Here is a 15,415-nt window from a genome sequence, read left to right as displayed (position 1 = left end):
GACAAGCGTGAATTTCGCATCGTAACTGACAGTAAAAAAGCTGAACATTTAACATACCAAAGAAGAATAGTCAAAAAATCATTGGAAACATTCATTTTTTGCCGAAGTTTAGATATCGAGGAAATATTAAATCGTATTCAAAAAAGTCACGGACCAAGGACCTCACGGACCAAAGACCACATACTGTACTCTCCGAAAATCAGACCGGGAGATTTGTACGCGGATGCGAATGCTTTTACAAACGTAATGACACACGCAACAACCTTTTCGGTTTTGAGTTGAATTACTTATAAAATTCCGACCTAAGCGCCGTAATTTTCTTACAGAAACTAAAGAAATTTTTTAAGTGTATGCACGAGAAGTTCTCCAGACTACTTAACGACGATAAAGCTGGGAAATTACACCAAATTTAACTCTATTCAACCAAGCTTGTTCAAAAACAAGATTACGCCAGTTTGATATGCAAAGATTACAATGCAAAGATTTTCAGACGTCTGCATTTAGTTTTTTGACACCCTTAGAAGTCTTAGAAGAGTTTTTTAAATTTACGCCAGCTTGCACGATAGCGCGCACTGTGAATTTAATTCACATATTGCAATTTTGATTGGTTTATTATTATTATTATTTTTTTTTTTCTCTCGTTATTTCCAAAAACGCTACTTAGTGGAAACGAATGTGCAACTGCTTTGTACAATACGAATCATAGGGAGTAACGCGTTTCAACCCTTATGGGTTTCTGGCCGCTTAAGTCAATAGACCCTCGTCAAATATGCTATTCCCCTAAAGCCGTTTGTTTCCTAAATATAAACTACATTTCTAAGACAGGGATTTACTTTAATTAATTAATTAATTAAAATCACTTATAATAATTTTAATTAATACCTTCATTGCCATCTATGTCCTCTATTTTAATACTTAAATAAAAATAAATACTTAAAACTTAAATATACTTAAAAGTATCTCGGAGTTACAATTAAAAATACGATGACAAAATTAAAACTGTATTTACTGTGAAATCGCGTTTTACTTGTGGATTACAGGAAGAATTAAGTTTTTAGTAAAAGGATTTTGCCTCTTTTAATACTCAAAAAACATTTAATAAATGTGTGTATATTGTGAACTTTTGCTCTGAAAACGCAACGCAACCCAGGACTCCTAACCATATAATAATGTTAGTACCATCCATGGCTGTACTAATCAGTCACAGTCTCTGCCTATGGTACGACTGTAGTATATCGCTAGTTAAGATTTGAAGCAAAGCCGTGTTAACGAATGCAGCCTTCTGCACCACTTGGAGGTGCCAGAACGATGATAATGACGATTGTTAACGAATGAGCAACGTAATTATAGCAAGCGAACTGATTTGAATAAGACTAGCGGTCACATCAATAGATTGCCCACTGCCGTGTTGGTTTTCAGTCGTTGGAGTACTAGCTTCTGTGTTTTCTGTTTGCCCTAAGAAATAAAACGAAAAAACGCATTCATGTGAACTCTTTGGTTTCTTATGGATACATACTTAGTTGTCGTTAGCTTTGAAACTTTTAAAAGTACCTACTTACCTACCTACCTACTTACCTACCCTCCTACCAACCAACCAACCAACCAACCTACCTACCTACCTACCTACCTACCGCGCGCTCTTGGGCCTTTTAAATCTAACATGCGATCGCGTACACATATGGAAAACGGTTTCACACTGAAGAAGGGTAAACTACACAAAATGATACTTTTTACATACCTACATACCTACATACCAATAGGTACTTATCAGCACACCCACCCACCAACTTACCTATCTATCTGTAACTTACTACCTACCTGCCTACCTTTCTACCTATAGCTTCTTACCAACAAACTTTACAACCTTTCCCTCTATCTATGGCTACTTACTCACTTTCCTACCCACCCACCTAGCTAGGAGAGGTAAGTAGGCGGGCATACACCTCCTAACGACGTCGTCCTGACTTAGCTTATGTGGAAACAATACGATGTTTTCTGAATTGTTTTAACACTGTTTGTATTTGATATGGCAGAAAATAAACTAATCAGAGTATCTATGAAATTACGGGATCTCTAGAGATATTATATTATTTTAACGACAGAGGGTTACTCACCAGGCGTAGCTCGGGAAGATAGTGGTTCATGCTCTTTTGGGGAAACAAGGCTGTACTTGAGAAGAAAGCCACTTGCTTTTGTTGTGTTATCACTATGAAATGTAATGCGCAAGTGATTGGAGGTGGATATCCATGGAATTGGAGCAGAGTTTCCACAGAATTTCCCTAAAACAGCTGAAGTGTCTGAAAACAACAAGAATATCGTGTTGTACATGTATTTGACTCTCCTACTGGTGAGTTCAACGTATTTCATTTTAAAAAAAGGACTAATGGTCAGTTTACCATTGTGTATTCTCTTTAGCTCTACTGCTCGCTTCAAACCGATGTTTCTTTTAAATTATTGCTATCTATTGAATTCGCGTGCTACTTATGAGTTGTCTTGTCTTGTGAACCTGAACAAAAATATAAGACGAGGATCGATGAAAAGGCTAGTTTAGGTCAACTGTCAACGTTTTTAAAGCCAATCGTGCTTGCGTCTCGTCGTACCCCGGTTAAACACGTCCATGCACAAAAGGACCTTTAACTATGTTCTCACAATAGAATTTTGAGAACGTGTCATGATTTGCAACTTCTTAGAGGGATCTAAACGGGGCTTATAACTGGCGTTCATGAAATATTGAACCAATTTTCAATTTATTCAAAGATATAGTTAAACCACTTTATTAGAACTACAACGAATTCGTCAGTCTGAGAGAGTGCTACTGCAACAAGAAAAATCTAAATTTTGCCTTAGTTATGTGTTGTCAAAATTTCCGAAAGTTTTTTTGAAGCAGCATGAAGTGCACTCGATCAAGGAGTAGAAAACAACACTTGCCTTCATTGCCTTTATTTCTTTCATGCAACGTCAAATTGTTGCGAACTTTATTACTTTGTTTGTTTGTTTGTTTGTTTGTCTGTCTACAAACAAATCTGAGCATTAGAACATGCATGATCAGACTTGTTGATTTGTTTAATATAACATTCATACCCAGTCGGCCCTCCTGAATCTGGACAAAATCATTGCACTGTGTCTGGTTTGGCGGCTGCAGGTCAAACGCGATAAAGTTCAATCTAATTTTAGATCCCGGATATGAAGAGAAAATCCACGTGCAATCTTGGTTGTTGTCATATGGTAAGGGGTGGTTTGGTGACGTCACAGTTCCGTTGTAAGAGACTTTAACAATTCTCCCACAGCCTGTAAAAGAGATTTTGTATAGATTTCAAATGCAAGATTGAGACAATTTAATTGTTGGGGAAGACAATTCACTTTGAACTAAAACTGATGCATGTTTCAAACTGTTATGCGTTTGGATAAGATAAGTTATAAGTTCAGTTCCATCTCCAGGATCGTCTGCTCGAATTCATCGGGCTCACCTTGCGGTTTTGTTTTTGAAAGCCATTTGTGTTACTCAAGGATTTGCGTTTAATGATGGATTCATCGGTGTTATCATTTGAAGTTTGAAATTGATCTTTTATTTTGCGTAGAAATTTCATCTATTGATCTGCATGGAGATTCTTACCTGTTAAACCAAAAACTGATTTCTACTTTAAAGTCATCTTACCATCTGTTACATACGGCATAACTGTATGGAGTTCTTGCGGCAGTACTCTCTTTAAAGAACTTGAGAAGATTCATGTTCGTGCCGCAAAAATAATTCATAAATTAGACTGGTATACACCCTCTGTGGATGTCCATCAAATGGTAAAATGGCGAACGCTAGAAACTAACTATAACACTAAAATTCTAACTCTAGTATACACAGTATTTGAAGGAACTGCTCCATTGGGTATCCAATTTCTTTTTCGGAAGCAGCATAGTATATATGACCTGAGACGTCAGAACTGCTTAGTCTTGCCCAAGCCAAAAACTAACCTTAAACTGAAATCAGTTTCATACATTGGCGCAAAAAGGTGGAATAATTTGCCCAGTGCCTGGAGGGCTAAAGAAAGCTTAGCATCCTTCAATAGGGAACTAAAGGCCCTCAAAAATATCGATATTGAAAATAGAAAAATGTAAATAGGCTAGTGCATGTAAATATTGTAAATATCTTGTATATTGTAAATAAGTTTAGTTAGTATTCGTATTTGTCTTAGTGTTATTTTTGTTATGATTATTTTTTAGGTAACTTAAACACGACCACATCAGCTATGCTGTAAATTTATCGTGTCTAAATAAAAGATATTATTATTATTATTATTATTATTATTATTATTTCATTACCTAAAGATTCAGTGTTGTATTTCACGTCAAACCCCCAAACAGCAGCTCCTTTCTCCAGTTTAATTTCCAGCCTTATTTGCCTCGACGCGGGAAGACTGGACACTGGTGGAGGGTCTGCACCGCACAGAGTCTTAATTTTCCCGCCATTTCTGGCGTGAAACGTTACCTGACCATGCTGGCACGGTATATCAAAGTAGGTGAAATGAAAGGTGATGATGTCGTTAGATGAGCTCGGAGTACTGGGTATTGATAACCAAGTACACTTCTTAAACTGTTGATCAGAGCCACGAACGGTTATTTTTCCTGGCTCCTTAAAAGAAACTATACTACCACATCCTAAAAGAAATAACCAGAGATGCCATTACAATACAGCACACCTAAGAGAATAAAATAATGACCAATAACACACGTAACAGTCAAATATTTATTAAGCAGATTTCAGGAAAATAACAGTCTAATCGCTTAATAACGGTTGATCGAAAAAAACAAAAATAGCTAAAATGATGAAATCATAGACAATCCTGATTGTCTGTATCAATAGCAAAACCGCGAAAATACCTGATCGAATGCTTAGATGGTTTTCAAAAGTTGAAAATAGGGCAAGAGGTAACATTGGTAAACACCATTTAAGTCTTTACGTAAAATAAACACTAACAATGATAACTGTAACATTACCTAAGTCATGACGACAGCCATACAGTTCCGCTCGAAGACACATGTGTTTGACGGGGTAGCTCTGGTAACCAGTCGGAAATATTCGAATGATCTTAGCCACAACAGATGGTTTGAGGATGTTTTTCTTTATTCCGTCGAAATCCTTGTTCCCGTTGAATTCCTTATGAGAAGGAAATTGGAAATCCTAAAATATTTCAAGTACGCTGTACAATTTGAAAAGTGACATAAATGTTTGCACTTGACTCTGACAGCAGGAGTCCAGCCTGACAATGATTTGTTATTAGAAATAAAACAACTTACTCTGTGTCCTCGATAAGTGCTATTTTCTGCGCTGTCTGTGTAGGCAATCCAGCGGTTTCCGTCATAACTGTACTCTACTTTATAACTTGATATAAACCCCATGTAACTGGTACCAGGCAATTGATAACCCTGACAGAGAGCACACAGCCATGTGGTATTCTTTAATTATACAAAGACATGCTTTCCAAAAAGTCAAATATATATAAAAAAGGTGAAAATATATGTTCAGCCATATTAATTTTCAATTCTCAGGGCAAGATAAGTGGAAATAATTCTTGCATAGTTCTAGCGGTGGTTGTTTTAATTTTGATTGGAAAGAAATTCCATAGTGTAGCACTGTGAAGCAAAACCTGTTTAAAACTATTCTGTGTTTTAGGTCTTGGGAATGTTAAATTATAGCTGCAGTCAATTGTAAGCCGTACCATTGGTGATAAGGTTAAGTACTTTAGTGAGGTAGTCTGGAGCATTGTTGGTTAAAATAACTTATGCATAAAAAACGCGGTATAATGTTGACTTCGAACTCCAAGTGTATCCCACTATATCTTTCTCAAGTGTATCCTTAGGTCTTAAGGTTTTTTTTTTAATTTATACTTTCTAGATAGAAAAAGGTTATTTAAATGAAATAAAAGTTCATAAAAGTAGTGTTGAGGCATACCTGAGTTGCTATAGCAGTAACTTCAGTTAAATTTAATAAGTCAATTTGAAGATATTCGCCAACACCCGTGTTTAAAACTTGCGTCTGTGTAAAAAAAGGTTATCATTTTAGAGTGGTCTTGAAGGGAGGGAATAGGGGGTGGGGGGGGGATAAAATAGCAGGTACAACTTCCATCTTCCAATCCAAGTTTTAATGGAGCCGAAACCATTGTTGAAGTGCACGCATGTAGGCATCCTACTGATGAACGGTTACGGTAATTAGATATTCACGATCAGGTCCAGAGTGTCCCTTTAGAATTTTTACTCAGTCCCAGTTGCCAGTCCAACTTTTACCCAAAAGTAAACTAGGTCAAATTGAAGATACCCGCCAACAATCCTGTTTAAAACTTTTGTCTGTGTAAAATAATTCATCGTTTCAGAGGGGCTGGGATGAGCAGGGGGAGGTGGGGTGAAAGAGCACCTGCAGCTGCCCAGTCCAAATTTTCACCGAAATTCCAATTATGAGTTTAATAAGACCGGTTGAAGATATTCACCAAGAATCCTGTTAAAACTTGCATCTGTGTAAAAGAAATCATCGTTTTAGAATGCCTCTGAAGGGAGAGGGTACAAATCCTATTAACGAGTCCACGTTTTGCTCAATCTTAGTTTCCAGTCTAACGTTTCCCAAAATCAAATTCTCAGTGTACACAAAACACATCCTCAAACCCAAGGGAAGTTAGTCGGGGCGACGGGCAGATCATCGGGACTACGGGATTTTCGAGCGAAAGTTTTGTTTTAGAAAAAAAAAAACAAGCAAGCATCAAGAAGAATAAAGCTGGACCTTGGATAACAAGATAAAGATCAGCAATGGACTTGATAAATACTTCAGGAAGCTCCAGGGTTTATCAAACAGCTGATTATGTTGCTTTCTTTAATCAGCCTTGCTTCTTTTTAAAGTTTCTTTATTTTTTAACCCTTTCTTAATAGACCTATTGAAGACAATGCATATTTATAACTGATCATGAACAGCAAAACGCCGTTTGTATTTCTCAGTGAATTGCAGAGTTTCACTTTGATTCCTTGCATCCTGGTTTAAACCATGTTTCGTACTTTACAAGAGAAAAAAAAAACAAACTGTTGGCGAAAAAACCGCAAAAGAGATCAAGGAAAAACATTGTTCAATGCGATATCTTGATTTCGAAAACCAAGACAAAAAGGCCTTTGTCCACTCGCACAACACTTGATCCTGAAGAAAGGTACCTTGGAAATGGATGGCGCCCGGCCACTTTTATAACCGGACCATCAAGTCTCACAAGTAATTAAACTGAGAACAGCCACCTCAGGACAGTCTTAAATTAATTTTGCGACAAATGTGCTTAGTAAATGAATGTAAACTCAGCCCGTGACAAGTCTTTACCTGACTGCACCAAGAGTAAGCGTTGCCCACTCGTCCATGCCAGGGTCTAAGGGGAAGCTTCCCTAGGCCGAGCTGAAGTATAAAGTAAGAGGACGCCGATAGCTGAGAATCTTTAACTCTGCCATCCTTTAGACCAATAGTTTCATTGCATTCTAGAGAAGAGAAGGAGGGTTAGTTTTGTTCATAACGAATAGAGTAGAGTAGAGTAGAGTAGAGTAGAGTAGAGTAGAGTAGAGTAGAGTAGAGTAGAGTAGAGTAGAGTAGAGTAGAGTAGAGTAGAGTAGAGTAGAGTAGAGTAGAGTAAACGGCACCAACAAGATTTTACATAACATGTAAAAGGTGATGTAAGTCGAGTAATTCTGGTTACTTTAAAATACTATGGAAAAAGAGCATGCTGCAGTCACTGCAAAATGCTTGTCAAATGCCGTTCAACTGTCAGTTACACTGTGAGCCATGTGTCAATTGTCATGATCAGTTTAAAATTGACATTTGTTTCTCACCAAATGAATGAGTCAGGTAAACTCCTCTAAACTTTCTGTGCTGTGAAGTCGCCTTACTTCGCTCCTCGCTATGAAATGGATGTACAGTTCATGACCTCTGGACACAATGACTGGTGGGATGTTTTGTATGCAATAGCGCCCTGAAAAACAAAAGTATTGTATTCTGATTTCCACCTTGAACTATTGCAATATTTAACAAAGATCAGCATCTTTCTTCCCCTTACTTAGTGCAGACGAGGTGACGTGAGTTTGGTCATCGGCTAGGAGAACAGTTTTCTATAAGTTATGCAAGTGGTGAAGTGGTCTAGGGTGAATTGAGTTTGAAATTCCGGATATGGTCGAAACAACGTCGTATCCTCGTTGAATTTCTTTGGCAGTATTTGGAAATACCGTATTTATTCGATTGCGCCCCCTCGTAGCGCCCACCCTGGGTAGGAAAAGTTATAAGCGCCCAGCCTCGTAGCGCCCATCCCCACCCCACAAAGCGAGTGCGCAGAGGAATATTGAATTTGACTTGTCTTCGTCTCCCCGGTCGGTTTTCTTAGTTTCGCTTTCATGACAGTTATTCTGCTTTGGTCTCTTCACGTTTTGTTTATTTATTGTATTGTTACATACTTAATTTTGCTGAAATGGTGAATTTAATGCGCCCAGCCTCGAATGCGCCCACCTCAAATATCGCCCACTCCAGTCCAAAAATTTAGCCCCAGGTCGGCTAATCGAATAGATACGGTATTCAGAAAAAGATCAAACCGATCGCCTGGTTGGTTGTTGGTCAATTTCTCCGAAATTTCAGTTCGGAAAGCAGTTGGAATTCTCATTTCGGACCAATATTCACATAACACAATACAGTTATGTTATACCGCATAATTTAACGCGTGGGACAAAATAGTTATGCAATTTTTTCTAGTGATATGTCATACATGCCGCAGTTGTGACTGAATTTTTCTTTGTATATGTTGTGGCTTAATTTCATCTCTGGTTTAAAATCTTTTGAACCAGTTTATTTTGATTTTTCATAGCCTTACGTTTATTATGATTATAAAAAAGAAGCTGCAAAGAGAAATAAAGTCAAACTCACTTGCCAAAACTCGTGTGTGTACTGAAATATTACTCAGGAGTCGTGAGATTTTCTATCCGTCTGTTTCCCTGCTCGCGAATCTCCTAACACTTTTCTAAAGGCGTTGGCAAACGAGGACACATTGTAGCGGACACATTGCTACTCATGATGTTTTCATGGGCGTGTAAACGGGGAAACATTTGTTGCGGACACAAAATGTTTCTAAAAGAAATCAGAAACATTTTTGTGTCAGCAACAAATGTTGTGCGCGGGCAAAGGGGGAGACATTTGTGTTCGCAACACTGTGTCCTCGTTTGCCAACGCCTTATTTAACTCTTAAAAAACTCTGCGTTCCTTTCACCTAAATTAATTTTCATTCTATTTATCGCGGCCTGGGATTGTTGCCGTTAACTATGCCGAGTACTGCTTTATTTTTTTTTAAATTGCCGTTAAAGCGTTTCTTTGCTATTTTGTTTAAACAGAGCAAGGATATTTTTTAAAATCCGTCGTTATTCAATTGACCTACCCAGTTATCAAAACAAGCTTAATTAGCTTCCTAGTAGAAAGTATAGATGACTAACAAATAAAAATGAATGAAGATCGATCTTTGCAGATTATGACTGAATTATGATATATATGATTTTAAAATAGAGCAAGTGATGTTACCTATAAGTTGAGTTTTGCTTGAATATCCTTCCCTTACTTCAATGGAGTCAACTGAACATTCTGCATTTGTACCATTGACTCCTGTAAACTCCAGGAAACGAAGCGATATGTACCGGTCAGCGGGCACTTTAATGCGCCAAACACAGTCGGAAAACGAAGGGAAAGACATGGGGTAATTTGGTGATACGATGGTTCCATTCTGTTCCGTAAAATCCCCACCACAAGCTATAAAATATAAACGTAGTATTCTGTAAGGTTAGCATGATTTTTAGAGGACGTGTGTACAGCACCAAGTTTTCCTTTACTTCACTTGGCTGGGATGTTAAACAACAGTCTACTTTATCTTTAACAACACCTCTATATTTTAAAAATAATAACTTGAAGAATCGGGAAAGCTAGTTTAAAAAGCTATTTTAACTTCTGGAAAGATAGTCGTCATTGCCGTAATAATTAAAATTAATTCGTCTTTACAGCAAGCCAGGTAAGCAAGGAATTAACTTACGAGGTATTTCAGAATACAACCACTGTGGAACCTCCACTTTAGGGCAACCCCACAAAGGTAACAAACGTTTATCCCATCAAACCGCTCAAATCATGTTTGTATCTATTACCTCTACTAAGGGGACTTGGACACTTTTCGAGCATCTCCAATACTATGTCCATCAAGAGGACAACTCACGTGACCATCAAACAGGATTGAATACAGACCTCATTGCGTTCGGTCTGTACTCGCGACCAAAGGTCATGATTCTCAGTCCCATATAGACTTCCTACTCGGTTAATAAGAACTAAGTAGCATTGAATGACTCACCAGGTGTGATGGAGCTTGTGTATGACAAAAGAAAACCTGTAAAACGTCCTTCCCGGTTTGTCGTGAAACGCAATCTGATCCGGTTGGTTTTTGACACTATCAGTGGCTGGACATGCACGCAAAAACTGAAAGAGTGGAAAAGATCTTCACTGAATTGAGTTTAGTCAGTCGTGGAGCAAAACATTTACCACAGGCAAGTATTTCAAACACGAAAGAAAAATCTCATTCAAGCAACAGTCAGACCCCGGCTTGCAACTACCTCCTTATTACCGCTACTTATCAGCAAAACGCGTGATGAGATAAGTGAAAACACGCAAAGAATCGCAAAATTTTTGATCGATTTACAAATACGATCGGTTTTTCTTATTTTTACTGAGTGCGAGCAGTGTTGCCAGGTTAGAATTAATGAAACCTGTTATACCATTAATAAAGAGGAAACAGTACTTGTATTATAATTATAGCATCATTAAAAGAAACCAGTTCTTGTAATTTATGGCTCAATAGTGCCAATAGTGGTCATATTAACGGAGTTACTCTTAATCTGTGTGGAGAAAGATAAAAAAGCAACTGTGACAGAGCATGAAATGCACAGAAGTGCGAAACAGTTGCGATGAGAAATAAAACAAAGGAAGCTATGGGAAGGTCATACAAGGAAACGAAAGAAAACTGCATGAACATAAAGGTTAAAAAAAAGTGGTCATGAAGCAGGGACCATGAACGACATTCAACAGTAACATTTAATTGTCACCTTCCGAGCTTTGTCTCATTGAATTCTGGTCCATCCCATATTTCCAAGCGGTCAGCACACCAACATTTGCCATCACAGTTGAATTCCATTTCAAAGTGAGAGAATTCGAGTCGAATGAACTTGCCACGCGGCATAATGATAGTCCATACACACTGAATCGAGTTCGGATATGGATAATCCGGGTATCGAGGCGATGAAATACTTTCTGAATGTTCTGTTAGTGAACCGCCACATCCTGTTCAAGAAAAAACAAACTGAATGAGAAAATAGAAAAAACGGTACTCAGAAAATTGAATCCAAATATTATCAGACCAGGCTGCTTTTTAACTGTACAGCAAAGGCTCTGTTGTTTTCTAACAGCATGGACAACTGTGTGACGTCTCTCACTGTCAGTTCAACCCATACCGCCAGTTTGCTATCGGCGCTATATAAATCCGGTTTATCAAAATGCTTATTAGTGTATGTTCTTTCCAATACTTTTGACAAACACACACGATCAACACACATGGAAGACGCATTGAGTTATATTCTGTCCCTGCGTCAGATATTACCTCGTTTAGTCCTATTTATCAGAAGGCCATGTTCACACTAAAAGCGAAAAAGTAAACTACAAAGTGTTTTGCTCTCAAAATTTAAAGCAAAATCTCTCCTGTACAGTGGGAACACGGCTTTAGCCCAGTGACAAGTTTCAGGATGACATAACATACATAAGCCTGATAAGAAGGCACCATACTTTTCTGGTCACGATACAGCATCACCATGTAGAGGACAGTTCGCGAAAAAAGGCGCGCTACATCATCAAAAGTAAAACGTACACACGTTATAAGCCCTTTCATTCACCTTTCTCCCATTGGCTTGTGTAAGAAGCATTAAAGCCCTGATATGCTTCAGACTTGTCAGAATAAAACCAAATTCTCAGGCTGTTTGAACTTGATGTGATAACCTTAGGTGGCACACGGATGTCGCAGAAACTACCTGGCGATAACAAAGGAACAAAAATAAAAGGGGGGGGAAATTTTTTTTTTTTTTTTTTTCCCCCAAAAAATTTTTTTTTTTATATACCCATATTTTTCCCCCCCGAAAAAAACCATTTTTTTTGGGGGTTTTTTTTTCAAAAATTTTTTCCCCCATTTTTTTTTTTTTTTTTTTTTTTTTTTTTTTTTAACCTTTTTTAAATTTTAGGCCCCCCTTTTACCGCCCCCTTTATACGCCCTCCTTTTTTTCCTTTTTTTCCCTTCAAACACTGCCCCCCGTGGGCCGCCCCCCACGAGTACCCCACGTACGCCCCCCCAACACCCCCATCCATGTTGACCAAAAAAAATCATTTCATAGTGTTCCTTCTTTCATGGTTATGGTGCTACGCTTAGGAGCTCCGCTATGAACCACTTAACAAACGCAATAGATTCCACTAAGATCGAGAGGTCATGTGTTCTTGGTTAAAACACAGTACCCCTTGCCGGATAAGAGTATTGATGGTGAAGGCTTGGGAGAGGGGAGTAGGTGTAACAACCATAAACTAGCATCCCACCCAGGGGAGATGTGCTAATAAAATATAAAAAAAAAACCCCACGAAAAAAAAAAAAAAAATTCCCAACCAAAAAACAACATAAAAGACTATTAAACCTGAAAAAATATTTTCCTTTATTAACAAAAGAAGATCCTTGAAAGAGACCTGGAGACGACGCGGAAACTTCTTCCCGCCGAGCCCCCGCGTCGCCTTTTCCAGTCATTATCGCTGTTTGCTGGATGCGTAACTACATGGAGAGGAGGCAGACGGATGCGCCACCGGGATGCGCCAGGGTCTAGGGTATGATGTGTACTTACCAAGAAGTTGATCTGTGGATTTGCCTCCATCCTTTACCTCTACAAGATCAATACATTTTCCTCTGTAGCTTTCTAATTCAAAAACGTCGAAGGAAAGTAAAACAAAGCGACCGGGCTGAACTTGAATGTTCCAAATACATTCCACTTCGTTGGGATATTTTCCGGGAAAATTTGGAGACTGGAATGTACCACTGTTCTGTGTTAGAGTGAATTTACAACCTGAAAGAAGATCAGAAAGAGAAAATAAATTAGTGTAACAACATAAAACTACTGATCAAGACAGAATAAGACGGAGAGCCTGAAGTGCTGAAATAGATAAACATCAATACTCTTCCTGTCGGTTTTTGAATTTCTTAAAATTATTTTGAAAAACGCAGCATATGGGCGCTTTAGAAATGCGTTAGTGTGAATCAGGAAAGGGTGAAGACATTAATTTATTTTGTATATGAATATTTCTGTAGGAAACAATCGAATGACAGCTCAGACTGCTGACGATACCGAAAGGTTAATTTTGCGAATAATTTTTCAACTATTTTCTCTACTTTCTCTTTCAAAGTAAAATAAAAGTGTTCACAGTTTCGTATTCCCACTGTAAAAAACCTCGTCCTATTCTGCTTCTTCTGCCGTTTACATTGCCTTTCGCGGGAGTGTTAAAATCAAGTCGCGTTGATGGCTTACAAGTATACTTTTCCCTCCTACCCCGGCCTCTCTTCTTCCGTCACCCGGTACATCCGTCGTTGTTCGTAACAAATTTTACCTCACCCCACTCCCAGAAGAGTTGCCTTAGTCATTCGGGTCATTAGCGAAGCAGCTGAGCCGGTTTTAAACACCTTGATTAAGGTTAGCCGACAATTCATAATCCAACATTGTATCATGCTGGTTTGATTCATTTGATGGACATTAGAACTTACAAACAAAGAATGAACAGATACGACGACAAAAAGTGAATTACTGGCGGCAAAGCAAATGTTTAGGATATCAGAGGGATTTCAACCTGGTGGTCAAAGAATTGACGATTTTAAAGATAAATTTACGATTTCACAAACAAAGGCAAAGCAAACTGTGCCTTATTTGTTATTTATATATACTAGCATTCAAACGATTTAAAACACTCTCAGAAATTTTCCCGACTGAATTCTCCCGAAGGAGAAGTTACCAAAAAGAGAGCTATTTAGGCTTATTAAAAAGATTCTCGAAATGTTAAGTAACTGGCCTGGTGTAACTAAATCCTACTCTTCAAACTTACTTGAACTGAAACAATTTACGAAAAATAGTAAATTCTCAGTACATTGGTTTTAGAAATAATAGCGAGACTTCAATCTTACATAGAGGAGACATGTAGAAATAGTTTAGCAAAATATCGAACTGATGCCAGAAATTTTTGTCGGTTCCTGAATCAGTTTTTCGGTCGCGAAGTATGTGGTAAGTCACGTTCATAGTTCAACATTATCAGAAGCGTCTTGTCATGTTATACGCTACAAGAAAGCACTAAACGAAACACTGAGAGTGTTTTATTTGTGCCAATTTTAAGGAATGGCTTACTGGATAAACACATAACACCACAACATGAAAAGTCCTACATGAAAAATGCACCTTTCAAAACAACCTTCTTAAAAAGTAGTCGAAGCAACACAACAAACAGTGAAATTACTATAATAATAACTTTCTCGTACTAATTCATACACCATTGCAGTGCAGGCAAAATCTAGCAATTTGCCAGCGTACTATAAGAGACCGTTTCAGTGTCAACAATTACAAATAACTCCATAAAGAGTCACAACAGGTCTGTAGTGTGGCAATCGTAATTGCCCGCTCTTAAAAATACACCAGTACTCGAATAAAAAACATTAAGCCCACTTCTTAGCGAGACACAAAGCACGAAAAAGTATCAAACATGAGTTTTTAGTTATTAAAAGCTACGAAAAGAAGCTGAAAACGTAATTGTGACTTAGTTTTTCAACATTTCGTTGGATGGTACATACCTTGTGCTGTGGTTTCATTTATTCCGCAGAAGGTAAGCAAGATGGTTGGAATTGTAAACTTTGCGTAAACCCAGTTGAACACCATTGTTGTGGTAAAATAAAAAATAAAAAGAAACTCTTCTCAGATGAACATTAGAAGCTAATCTTGAAGTAAAGAAGCTGACTAAGTTCGCTTCACGGCGGACTTGACAAGAACCCCAACTTATGCAAATTAATGATTCTAACCGAATTGTACCGCTTTAGTCGTTAAATGAATTGAGAAATGAATAAATTTTCGGATTTTAATTAACTTATACTCAATGTGATTTTATGTTAATTATACTGCTCTTTGTGCTTTGTTTAAGAGTTTCAAAAACTCTTTTGTTTTAACAACAACAATTTTGACGCGCTGATGAGCTTTGCACGATGGGGCAATGTTTCTTGGCCGATTCCTTACAAAAGTAATGTCTGACACAATTTTGACGCAGGAGGTACAAAATGGTGGAATT

The 15,415-nt window shown here is 37.9% G+C and overlaps 1 pseudogene across 1 annotated transcript; it reads right to left on the bottom strand.

Annotated features, from left to right (window-relative positions):
- Positions 1 to 370: 370 nt before the first annotated feature.
- Positions 371 to 15,128, bottom strand: LOC144628165 (cubilin-like; annotated as a pseudogene). The gene is made up of 15 exons (XR_013566214.1): positions 14,928 to 15,128; positions 12,946 to 13,164; positions 11,962 to 12,096; positions 11,122 to 11,356; positions 10,374 to 10,498; positions 9,563 to 9,787; positions 7,840 to 7,979; positions 7,340 to 7,491; positions 5,945 to 6,028; positions 5,290 to 5,418; positions 4,990 to 5,149; positions 4,315 to 4,650; positions 3,082 to 3,288; positions 2,115 to 2,297; positions 371 to 1,455 (listed from the first exon to the last, which is right to left on the bottom strand). The product of XR_013566214.1 is annotated as a cubilin-like (transcript).
- Positions 15,129 to 15,415: the final 287 nt, after the last annotated feature.

Source organism: Oculina patagonica, chromosome 10, assembly GCF_052425735.1.
Source record: "Oculina patagonica isolate OP01 chromosome 10, crgOcupat, whole genome shotgun sequence".
Taxonomy (NCBI): Eukaryota; Metazoa; Cnidaria; class Anthozoa; order Scleractinia; family Oculinidae; genus Oculina; species Oculina patagonica.
This window is presented reverse-complemented; position numbering and strand designations above follow the sequence as displayed.